This window comes from Lonchura striata, chromosome Z (genome assembly GCF_050655825.1).
Source record: "Lonchura striata isolate lonStrDom1 chromosome Z, ASM5065582v1, whole genome shotgun sequence".
Classification (NCBI taxonomy): domain Eukaryota; kingdom Metazoa; phylum Chordata; class Aves; order Passeriformes; family Estrildidae; genus Lonchura; species Lonchura striata.
Window position 1 is genome coordinate 11,161,788 of NC_140740.1, and position 13,251 is coordinate 11,175,038.

General features: G+C 43.1%; 1 long non-coding RNA gene across 1 annotated transcript; it reads right to left on the reverse strand.

Annotated features, from left to right (window-relative positions):
* Positions 1-8,821: 8,821 nt before the first annotated feature.
* Positions 8,822-11,851, reverse strand: LOC146763624 (uncharacterized). The gene is made up of 2 exons (XR_014951016.1): positions 10,192-11,851; positions 8,822-9,815 (listed from the first exon to the last, which is right to left on the reverse strand). It is a non-coding gene; the product is annotated as an uncharacterized LOC146763624 (long non-coding RNA).
* Between the last annotated feature and the right edge of the window lie 1,400 nt (positions 11,852-13,251).

The window sequence follows — 13,251 nt, forward strand, 5'->3', positions numbered from 1 at the left end:
CACTGCAAACAAGGGTTATAAAAACAAGGTAAAACCCAACACTTTGGTGTTTAATCCCCCAAACCTCCATTATTCCAAACTACTGCATTCAAAGTATCTCCCTTAAGTAATCACCTTCCACACAACCTCAGACCAGATCTTTTTCCACAAATGGAATTCTGAAGACAAGTGATACAGTCCCTGCATGTAACAACTTACTTTTCTACACTAGTGGAAGAAACATCAGCAAACACCAGTGTCCTAACTGAACTTTTCTGACCCCAGTGATCAGAGATGAGCACTGTGATCAATACCCAGTTAGGACTGGATATTGAATGTTATAGCTTTGGGGTTTGCATTTTTTACTTTTTCTTTAAATAATCACTGGGATCATTACTTTCAGTTGCCAGGAAAACTTCTGAAGCAGTATCTACTTAATCAACTTAAAACCAATGATGTTTAGCTCAAGAGTGTTAACACTTAAAAAAATACATCCATGCCTGAAGAAAGCAGTGAAAAATGTTACTGAAGGGAATACCTTGTCCATTTAGTGCAAGATGTACAAAATCATGCCTGCTTTAATAGCTGCACTTTAATTTGCACCCAAAGGTACAGAGCATCCTATGCTTCTTTAGTATTCATGTGGGCAGAGCCCCCAGTTATATATAACTCTACAGCATAATGATTAGAAAAAGATGACATTTATCAACTGAGTGAAAACAGAATGCAACCACTGAATCAAAGTGATTTTTCTTTTCTTTAATTGCATAAACTATTTCCATAATGTAAATATTGAGAGCTTAAAGGTACTTGTTGTCATCTGATCACACTCATTTAATCTCCTGACTCTGGAATTTCAACAGAAAATAATCCTGTTAATTGTTTGTTCAATCAATGATTCTCATTGCCAACCCTTAGAATTAACAAGTCCACTGACCTTGCTGCTTCTTTTCTTTGTACTTCACCATCTCTTTGTTTGTATACCCAGTGCTTCGTAAAATGTCCTCCAGAAACATCTCTTTAACTTCAAAAGGTCTCCCTTGGACTAAAATAGAAAAAATCTGTAAAAGATCATCTATTCACCAGCTTCACTTACAGAATTAATTTTTAAAAAAAACTACCTTCACTGGAGTTCATTTTTCTCAAAACTGTACAAAATAAAACATTTCCAAAATCAAATGCCACCTTGTTTCGCCTCAACCTCTTCAATTTTATGAAGTGCTCCAGCAGGAGATGTTCATAAGATTGACAGTTACTAACTACAATTTTTTTTAAATGAGAAAAAGAAAACAGCCGTTTTTGTTTAGGCTTACAAACAAGAACTTGCCATGTAAGTCTGCCATCTGGATTAAAAATGTAATTCATTAATAAGCAATTAATACAGCTTTTTGCAAGGTTCCACACAGAGACAGTACATCTTTGTACTGAACTACTTTCTTTTCATGAGAATCATGTGAGAAGGCAGCCTTATCTCCATGTCCTCAACTAATTCAGCAAAGCTGAGCTTTCTTTACTGAATACTTCTGGACAGATGAGACATCCCAGCGGCCTTTACCTTCTGATAATTTATCCCAATTTCTTTTTCAACAGGACTGTTTTCTAGACCTTATCTGTCGACATTGCAGGATGCTTTTTGCATGGAGATTAAAATCTCTACATTTTGATTTCTTCTTCCTTAACCTGACTCAGGAACACTCAGGATTTTCCTTCAGAAAGAACAATCCACAATTCCCATACTTTTAGAAGCTGTCACAGAGGAAGCTTTCCAACACTGATCACAAACTCTGTGTACTACAGCGATCCACAGCTACCAAATGTGGTTTCTGTGGTCAGGATTTTGTATTGCTGAAGGAGACTCAAACCTTGTATATTACATTAACAGACAAAGCCACTTCTTTTAATTCTTAAATTAACCAAAAAAAAAACTCAAAAAAACAAACGGGAAAAAAACATCTTTTGTATTGTTATTGGCCTGTTACATAACCAGCACAAACACTGTGGTAAACTGGAGAGATTGGGAGAGATTGCCAGCAGATTTTCCAACACAAATTGACCGATCTGAAAGAACAGGAAGCTGCAAAAAGACTAAACTGGAAAGTCATACAACAATCACAACTGAGGCACTCCCTTGTAAAAAAAATTCAGAGCACATGAAATCACGTGTAATTTCCAGATTCCTGTCTCCAACAAGCTGCAAACCTTATTCAACTGGGCGGAAATTCAAAACTGAGAACTAAACACTTCCATCTGCAAAAAAAGGAAGGAAAAAAAGGTTTCCTCCTCACAAACATTTGCTAAAATAAACCAGTAAGCAATCCCATTTCCTAAAACCGTTGAGATTTTTTTAAAAAAGGCTGACATGCAGAGAGTCTACCTGATTGTCAGATAAAGCATTTCTCTTAAAAGCTACTTTTCAAAACACATTAAAGTTGGACATTACTGTTGAAAAAGTAAGAGGATTGCAAGGTGCCAGAGGAGGTCACCCATGCAGAAAACCTGCAAACCAGGAGGGTGGGGCAAAAACCACAAACCCACAAAAACCCCCCATCTCCCACGCATTTACATTTTGCTTTTACTAAAGATCAGTCAAATGAAATTAAACCAGCAAATAATGGTAACTTTTCTTTGCATTTGAATGTAGTCTAACTGCAGGTAACTGAGTCTGCAAACAAACTAAGCGAAACTGGATGTCTTTTCTGAATATTTACCCAGATGAACAACTACTAATTTTCCTTAAATCAGAGAGTCATGTGATTCTTTTTTCATGTGAAACCCAATCTGCCTAAGCCTGTATTTCTGAACCGAACTTGTACAGTTATCTGTGTTCTATCCAGTAACCAGTAACAACCTTCACAAAGCCTGAAGAGTAAGATCCTACTGGAATGCACTGATATATATCACACTCATGTAGCTCCTAAGTCCTGTATCAGCATGAAGACAGAATTTCAATAACCTCTTCCTACTTCTTCAATTAAGAGTGGAGGGGGGCAGGATGTACCTGCATTTACAGAACTCCCAGGGACTAGAACACTTCACTTTGAATGAGGTGCAAACAGTCAAGAAACAAGAAACCTGCATACAGAAAGAACAAGGATTCCTGTAATTCTCAGTGTATTAATCATGTGCCTTTCCTCAGAATAATTTGCTACAGTTTAGTAAGATCTGTGAGTCTCAGGGCAGGTATACTCAGACTTAAGAGTTAAGATCAAGACTTACTATGTATTACTGGGCAGCTTCCAAAATACCTAATAAAGAGATTTGCGTCTAGAGCAGCACTAGAGAGAATTAGTTTTAAATTATTCTGGTTTTGCAGCACATCTCTCAGTTTTATTAGCAAGAAGTCGCTGAACCTATCCCTCTCATGTACTTCATCCTGTAACAGGAGGGGAAAAAAAAAGAGATGAAAAACCATCACAGATTCAGGATCACAACTTCTGACAAAAACAAACTTCTCTAAAAAAAAATACATGTTTTGGTGGCACATTACAGAGGCCTTAAAATGTGTGAGTCTAGTTTAAGTAATAGGTTTTTTAAAAAAAAACTATCCATAAAGAAACAAAAACGCCTCAAAAAGTTTTTATCCACACTGAGTGCCTTGCAACACTGAAGCTGTAAACACCTTAACTTTAGAGGCTGAAGTGAGTATCTGAAACCTCTCTGATTTTGTATTTGAAGCCAAATTTCAAGAAAACACCACAAACTACAAATCTTATTTTAATAAATTCTCACTTCACCACTGATAAGCATTTAAAGAAATGTATGACACCACAGAATCAGAAAAACAGACACATTGATTAGACAAGTCATACACAAAGCCTGTAGGTTAAGGCACATAACTGATTAATCATCTTTTTCATTCTTCTGTTTTGATTTATATTATGAATGAAGGAAACAAGGACTCAAAATACAAAGTTTGTAGGCTGACATCAAGAATGTATAGATCATTCTCCTGTTTTTTTAACTTTGATAAACAGGCAGGCACCTAAACTTACCTTTTCATCTTCAGTACTTAAATCTTGCCAAAAACATTCTAGTTCCCTTTACCTATTCAATTCCATCACAGGAATATTGACATAGTCGCAAATGAACAATCTGAATAATTTGCTAGCAATTAGACTCCACATTACCTAGAAAACTCTGGGCAAACAAATGGACTGAAAACCTGTATTGCTAAAACAAATGGTAAGAGAAATTCTGACACAATCACATTGAGCCACATCAAGGTAAGCCTCCCTATGGATTTTCTGCTGACCACAGAAGTTCAGAAAAATTTACACTTCTGTCCTTCTCCACTCCTCCTGATTCCACACTTAATCATTGCCATGGAAATAAGATATTTTTACAGGAAAAACGCAAACACACAGAAAAACACCAAACTGCACAAAACATGCATTCTACTCTTTGAAGTCTTTAAAGTTGATTCAGATTCTACCAAACAAAAACACCTACAGTGCTCCGCAAATTTAAGTAAAACAAATGAGGACCTCATTTTCCAAAGCAATACATATTGCTCCACCCCACATGAAAGACCACAGGATGCTCACCACAATAACATGGGTCACGGTGGAGAGAGTGCTGTCTCCTGCCATCAGCGTGCCAAGGAGCATGTCATTAGTGCAGAATGTTACCAGCGTCTTTGGAGAAACCCTATGGATCACATCACAGAGACAACTCAAGGGTTTGCACCATTTAAAGCTTTCCATGGATCAAAAAATTAAAGCAGCTGCTGACCAGAAGAGATATTACGGTTCTCTCCTCAAAAGATTCATGCGCACCACTTGTTTTTAAACTGTGCCTTTTCCCAGACATTTCCTAACAATTTGTAGTGCTTGGCGCCCCAAAACTCTGGACAATGGACTAATTGGAAGAATAAGATTCAATTTTAATAAATAAGGAAGTAAAAGTAAACTGTGAAGAAAGCCTGCAAGTCATTCATTTTACTAGAAAATTCCATGTGGAAAACCAGGTTCCAATTCCTCAGCCTGTGCTTGGATATAGCCTTTGTACTTGTCTACACGTGGTGGGATGAGCCTGTCTGGACGCCAGGTGCCTACCCAAGCCACTCTATCCGTCCTCTCCATGGGCAGGGGAGAGGAAACACAACAAAAAGACTCCCAGGCTCCAGAGAAAGACAAGGAGAACGTGGGTCTCTCCCACGGGAAAGTGGGCTCTCCACGAGCTTCTCCAATATGGGTCCTTCCCATGGGCTGCAGTTCTCCAGGAACTGCTGCAGCACAGGTCCTTTTCCACAGGGTGCAGTGCTTCAGGAACAGCTTGCTCCAGTGTGGGACCCCACAGGGTCACAATCCTGACAGCAAACCTGCTTCTGTGTGGCTCCCTCCCCGGGGCCACAGCTTCTGCCAGGAGCCTGTTTCAGCACAGACTTCCCAGAGGATCACAGCCTCCTTCAAGCATCTACCTGCTCCAACACAGAATCCTTCACAGGAGGATCCCTGCTGCACCGCGGACCTCCACGGCCTGCTGGGCCACAGCTGCCTCACCATGGGCTGCACCATGGGCTGCCCTGGCACCTGGAGGATCTCCTCCCCTCCTGCACTGACCTTCCTGTGTGCAGAGCTGCTTCTCTCACATGCTTTCACCGCTCTTCCTGAACCGCTGCCTCTGTTGTGCAGGTTTTCCTCCCCATTCCCCACTGTCCCAGAGGCACTGTCACCATTGCAGATAGGCTCAGCCTTGGCCAGAGGCAGGTCTGTCTTGGCTGGCACCGGCTCTGTCACACACGGGAGAGGCTTCTGGCACCTCCTCACAGAAGCCTCCCCACAGCTCCCAAAGCCTTGCCTTGAAGACACAACTCATTACAGCTGACTAAATCACAGGGTCATCTGCTTGATCCTCTGGTTTTTCAGGAGGTGAAAATACTGAAATGCTACAATTCTATACCTGGGACACAGTTAGCTGTCCCAATAAAAACAGCAATTCTCACTACTCCCTCTGCTACTGCCATCCTAAAAGAGCTGAAAAGTTCCTCTGTACTGTACTCTACCGCTTTTCTCTGGAAGACAGTTAAGCAAACCTCTCTAAACATCTCCACTCCAAATTTCTTTTGTCCACAGCTCAAAATATTGTTATCTCTCCCTTTCAGTGTTTCCCTGGAGTAATTGTATTGATTTTTCTCAAGCTGGATTTTCTGCACTGCTTCCAGTAATTCTACCATTTTCACCTGACTTTGCTCTTCTTCTGCCAGCATAGTACTTCCATTTATTAATCATCCAGCTTATTTGTGACACATTTTCACCAGCTCTTCTAATCTCTTAATATCCTTGTGAGCTTTCATACACATATTTGAATTCTTATTGTGGCTTCATTGTTCAAGTGCTTTCATTTTCACCAGCTATGTGTTATCTTTGTTCACTCAAGCAACACAACCTTTGGCCATCTTCTGGTCACTCATATCTCAACTGCTGGCCCTTCCCTGAAATGTCATTTCGCTACATGGTGCAAAGATGTCAAAACCCCAAACAATCCATTCATGCTCTGCTTTACCGACAAATTCATCAAGTGATACTGAAATCTCTTACTTTTACATCACTTCATGTTTTAAACACAGAAGCTGAAGAAGAGTACATTTAATCCAGACTAGACTGATAAATAATGCTCAGCTTCATCAGTCACATTCCAATTGTTTTGTTTTCCCTTTTATGGCTCCTATCAACTCTCACTACATAACATTACTTACAGCATGCTGGTTTTCACACCTCCCTTCAAAGTTTGCAGACCTTTTGGATCCACACATGTTAAAAGCAGAGAGGGGGGAAAAAAAAAGAAGAAAGTGTAGACTTGATCTGAAAATCAGACAAGGATTTCCATGCCTACACTCCGCAGAAGAAATCAACAGAAAAAACCTGAGATTCAGTTCTGTAAGACAACCTTCTACATGAAACTGCAAAACACAGTAAGAAAGCCATCCTTTTCACTCTTACGTATTCCTTACCTGCAGTAACGTATCCCACCTGTGAGGCTGCAACACAAACATACTGCAGTTTCAATGTACACAAGATTCACAAGACCAACACAAGATCAACCGACACTTAGAAGTACCATTGGTACCTGCTCTCTAACCGGATCTGGTAACCAATTGTCTGGCCAATCTTCTCTCTTCTTTCTGCTGCCACTCTTTCAGCCACTGCAACAGCTGCTAAACGTCTTGGCTGAGTACAAAACACACGACAGGGAGTTCCATTCTTGTAGCAGTCATCAAGGATAAATTGAGGGATCTGTAAAGAAGTGGTTCAAATTTGCTCTTTGAGAAAGTCACAGCTTTGTTAGCACAGGGAAACCATTAACTGCACATCAATATTGCACACTGCAAAAGACTTTTCATTACAATTATCACAGCAAGCATATCTGAATCAGCAGAAAATAAATTCCTAAGTATAACCTATTTAGGTTTTTTTAAAAGAAAAACCTTACAGTGCCTCCCTCCTGCTTCAGAGAAATCTAAAAAAAACCAAAGCCCTGTAGATAATCTCACATTTTAACACAAAAAAATAGATTACTCTGGACACTAAGAACAGAACTAGCCTTAGAAGAAAAAGAGTTCTACAAATATCACAGCTACTTTCCCTTCAATATTTTGTATTATTTTAATGAATAAATGGTATCTACCATAAAATTCTAAGGAATCATTTATGCTTCTAGTACCTATCTAGAGGCTTAGTGTTTCAAAAGCAAGAAAATAAACTGGAACAACATTTTCAATCACACAGGAAAAGGAAAGCCTTAAAATAGCATCAAAATACCCCATATCACAACTGTTACACAATTGGCATTAGTTTAGAATAAATACTGTTATAGTTTTTATTTCATTGAAGCAACATACCTGCGTCGTTTTCCCCCATCCAGTCTCTCCTATAATCAAAACAATTTTATTGTCCTTTATGGTTTGGACAATTTCTTTCTCTTTTTCAAGAACTGGTAGTGACTGCCTGAAGGAATCAAACTCTGATTCCCCTCTTTTCCCTGGGACCTGGGGGATACCATCATTAAGTCGACCACTTATTTTGTTTACTTCTTTCTTTTCTGTGAAGACAAGTTAAAAGTTTATTTATGCAGACACAGAGGAAGGTCACAAAAACACTGCTCAAAAATTGTACTTAAAAATTAACATTGCTGGCTTTTTATGCATCCCTCTGGGTAAAGTGACAAACCCATCACACATTTAGATGTCATATTTATAGCATGTCCTGCAGTGCTTGGAATAGATATTTTGTCAAAACAGTTATTACTTTCATAGGTATTTTGAAGAAAACCAGACTCTTCCAGAGCATTGCTCCAAGTCAAAATAGCCTACAAAGAGCAAAAGGAGAAACAAACTAAACCAGACCAGCCTGGTGTATTTTGGTGGCCTTTGTATCTGTGCCCACATTTCACACCTGCAGTTCCCTCTAGAAATACACGCTGACAGAGTTAAACCTTTAAGCTATTCCACACGTTTGCCTGAAATCATACCAATGCAAGCATGCTGTATCAAGAGCCCTGGCCCCCACACAGCAGTGCGATGTGTTAGAAAGCAGTGCCTAAGTAGCCAAAAAATGGGCACATCTTCTGAGGGAGCTACTTCACATCCATCATTGCAAGTGCTACTCTATAATTCCTTGAGAATTATTCTCTGGCAGAACGAAAAGCTTGCTGTAAACTCAGTTATACATATGTATAATATGTATATTATGTAATGCCATTAACAGATTCATATACTAAATTTCAAGCTCTGTTGTACCAAGACAGACTAAGAAATCAGGAGAACTAAAAATACATTCTTGAGATGCAGAGAAAGGCAAATATTAGACTGTTCATTAACTTATCCCTTACACTCCTAAGACATTGCATTTCAGTACTTTTATTACAGCTTCCCTCTGTTCATATAACAATCCCATTAAACAACAAAAACAACTGGAATTAACAGCAAAGAAAGCACGTCAAGAAGAGACACCACGTATCAAAAACATGCAATTAAACAAGGCATACTGGTACAAATGTTTTCTGTTCACTACACCCATCTCTGCACACAGAAACACAGTGCAATTCTTCCACTTGTAGCTGCTAAAGCAATAATCTAGATGAAAACCTTGCTTTAAAAATAAAAAAACAAGATTTCGACAGAAGTTTGTCTCTCAGTGAACTCTTCCATATTCAAGAAATCAAGAAGTCTGGACAGTAGTCTCTTAAGGACCAAATCTATTTTGTAGAGATGAAGAAATAAAAACTGAAATTCTTGATTTATCAAGGACATTAATTTCTATAAGCAGAACAGACACCCTCATTTTCTCATATAGGCGTTCTTATGGCATCACAGTAACACTGACTCTTCAACCCCACCTCACAGTTACTTCTGTGAAGCCACATTTCAAAATGTGCTTCCAAAAAGATTTGGCTGGAACTGGCTCAAAGATTCTAAATTAACACAACACAAGGTGGACGTCTCAATGTGCATGATATGACTTCCCAAGTTCCTCACAGCACCAGTTATAAAAGACCTTAAAAGTAAGGAAAATTAATGCATTTGTTCGAAGGTGTCTGTTAGGACACCAGAGGGGACAGAGAGGTTTGTTTTGTCACTGGGTTGCAGGTGGTTTCGAGTGGTGTCGATGGACAAGTCCAAATCAGAACACATGCTGAACGTACCAGATTCAACAGCACAGGCACTTCCTCGCTCTGTCCTTGGCAGGAGCTCCGCGCGTTCCTCATTTGTGACGGGAAAGCGCTGAATTAGGCTCCGAACGGCGTGTTTCGTACAGAGAGCCAAGTCACAAGTCATGACTGCGTGTGCCTCTGACACATCCTTCTTCCTTACAGTCAGGTATCGATTGGCTCCTTTTCTGTCAGGGGGGAGGGAAAACTTATTTTAGGAAAAAGGAACCTACTCTAGCTTAACTTTTATCTGTCAGGGTATGAGATGCTAAGCAAAATCTTTAGAAAAAAAAACAGAAATCACAGTGAGAACCTTTTGTAATGGAGCCATTAAATCCACAAAGTATAAAATCAAGCTGTCCCAAAATGCATGTCACAAGCTTTTCCAAGCATGCATACAGCAATGAACAAAGATGCTCATTTCTGTAGCTACTTTTACACTTTTTTCTCTAATACTCTTCCTTGCAACACAGTTGGGTATGTTGAAAACATCAATCAGGTTATCATTAGTCTTGAAATTCTATCCGTCTGCACCAAAGAACTGAAAACTGTACCCCGACTCACCCCTTGCTTTTAGATACCAGTCCAAGAGACTGACAGAGCTGGTGAACAAATGTTCTTTCAGTACTAGTGAAACTAGAAGGAAATTCCATCTCTAGAATGATAAATAAGAATGAAAAGACAGTAACAATGCAACAGGCAGTAATCTTGACATCTCAACGTTACAGAACACAGAATTGTTAGGATTGGAAGGGAGACCACCCAGTGCAACCCCCCTGCAGGGTCACCTGGAGCAGGTGACACAGGAACACATCTAGGGTTTGGGATGTGTCCAGAGGGGGAAATTCAACGCTTTCCCTGGGCAGCAGTTTCAGTGCTCTGCCACTCTCAAAGGAAAGAAGTTGTCCCTCAAGTTCAGGTGGAACTTCTTCTCTTTGAATTTATGGCCATTGCTCCTTGTCCTGTCACCAAAAAGCCTGCACCGCCTTCCTGGGACTCATCTCGGAGATATTCATATGCATTAGTGAGATCCCCTCTCAGTCTCCTCTGGGCCAAACAGGACCAACTCCCACAGCTCTCCTGATGAGAGACCTCTCATCTCAGTGGTCTCTGCCGGACCCGCTCTATCAGCTCCCTGTCTCCGTGCTGGGGAGCCCAGAGATGGACACAGCACCCCAGCCGTGCCTCACCAGGGCCGGGCAGAGGGGCAGGATCCCCTCCCTGACCCGCTGCCAGCGCCCTCCCCACACCCGCAGCTGCCCCCGGGCCGGGCCGTGCCGCGCACCCGCCTCGTCCCCGCTCCGGAACCGCTCCAGGGCCAGCTGCGCCGCTATTGCCACCACCTCGTCCACGCCGGCGGCCCCGAGGGGCTCGGCCCGGGCGCGCACCGCGGCGGCGGCAGCCCCGTCCCCCGCAGCCCCGCCGGGCTGCCGCCGCGGGACCCGCCCGTGTCGCGACATGGCCCCGACACGGCCCCGCGCGGCCCCGCACGGCCCCGACACCGCCCGGACCCGGGGCCGCAGCCGCTCGGCCCGAGGGCGCCGCCGGGGCGGGGCGGGGCCGGCTGGAGCCGCCCGCAGCCGAGCCGGCCCCGGCGGGAGGAAATTGGCGCTTGTGCCGCCGCTCGGGGGGCACGGCTGCCCGAGGAGCGCGCTGCGCGTGTGGCTGCGGGCAGAACGCGGCCCTGCTCCCTGTCCCGTCATGAATTACCTGCTTTCATGGCATGGTGTGAAACGGAGCTGTGGCGAGGGTCATCTCGGGCCTCAGCCTCCTCACTCGGTAAAGTGTTGCTTGCCCTGCTTTTCCTGCTGTCCTTGGACTCCACGCTGAAGACACGAGCTAGAAACTTAACCAAATCCACTTGGGCCTGACACAGGCCTCGGTACTGAAGGCTGCTGCTTCGGAAACATCATTAGGTCAGAAGGAGAGTACCTGGAAGAAGAACAAACTGCACAAAGCTCTGTATAAAAGAGCGATGTATTTTGAAATAAATCAGTTATAGTCTCAGCCTTCTGAACAAAGTCTATTCATTCCCATCCTGCCTCAACAGCGTCAGAGGGGAGCAGGGGGCAGACAGCTGGGTTTGTCTCTCTGCTAAAGACATTTCAGCTAACTGGCGCAGTGGTGCAGTGTATAGAGGCAGCGCTGAAAGCTGCTGTGCAGGTGTGAGATAAAGAGGCTTAGGAGTCTGAGAAGGAGATACTTTGGCAGCCTGCCTGGAAGCCTTAGCAGCTTTCCCAAAAGCTTCAGCATCCAGCGCAGAAGCTCTGGCAGTTTTCCTGGAAGCTTCGGTAGCTGGCCTAGAAGCTCTAGCAACTTTCCTGGAAGCTTTGCTAGCCTGCCTGGTAACTTCCATGGTCAGCTGCACCTTCTTCAAGGATGTATTCAACAAGTTCCCCATCAAAGGCCCCATCTGACTCATCCCTTCCATCAGAGTCCTTTATCAACCCCAAATCTTCATCCACGTTGTACTCTGCTTGTTCCCGCTGTTTTCCATTCCTTTAATGCCTCAAAAGGCGATCTCCAAGTAACAACTAGATTGACAATAGTTTTATCTCCCGCTCAGATGACTTTCCACAGCTTGTCCCTGACCTTTTTCCAACTTTTAACACTAAATGCTGTGTCAGGATCAGTGGCAAAATCCTATGATCTAGCCCACAGCAATATACTACAAAGTACAGGGCCTCTCCTGCAGGAGAAGGGATCAGGCCCTGCTCTGTAACTTTCATTTTGGCCACTTCTGTTGAGCACGTTAGAAAGGTCAAAATGAAACCTTTCCCAGCTATTTCCCTCTGCTTTATCTTTTTATGTGCCAGAACTCTGGCAGGAGAAAGAGCCTGCAGCGCCGTGCCCTGCCCAGCCAGGGCTCTCTGGCACAGAGCAGCAGCAGCGCCAGCACCTTTCAATCTGCTCCTTCCTTATCTTCTCCTGGACACAGAAGCCTCTGGAAATCAGCACCACCAGGCGTGTTCCCAGCTCAGAGCAGCTGGTGTTGGTGGGCAGACACTGCCAGTTTGACTGCTTCCAAAGGGCAATAAAATCAGAGATGTACATCATCAGGAGCCCTGGGCATATCCAATAAACATGCAAATATGTGGGAGATTTGTTAGGAATTGTTTCAGCTGTTATGCCAACAGTGCCTTCTCTCCTGGTTCTGTGTGTTATAGATGAGTCATGTAACAGTTGGCTCTCACAATTAGGGGGTAGATACTATGTGGATGTAAAAATGTATAGTGATGTTATTGTAATATATCCTCCCATAGTCCTGTTTCCCCTCCCCCTTGCAATAGGTTTGGTCATGGTTTGTTCCAGTGTGCCCCCATACTGTATTGGTTTCTCCCTGAGTTTTCCCGCTTTTCCCCAAGTGCCGGTTTCCCTGGAAGGTGCCGAGTCAGTCCCCTGCCCCCTCCCAAGTGCCTTGTCTGTCACTCGGTGCCCCTTCCCCTACCTCTGGAAACTTCCATCCAGGGCACCGAGTGATTGGATGAGGTCCTGGGTGAACGCAACTCCACACCTGGGACCTCTACCCTGTCCATCCCTCACTGGATCCCCCAGATGTCAATCCCCACAGAGTCACTCCTGTCTGTTCCCCACTGGCTGATCGGCCCCCCTCCCTCTCCCTGT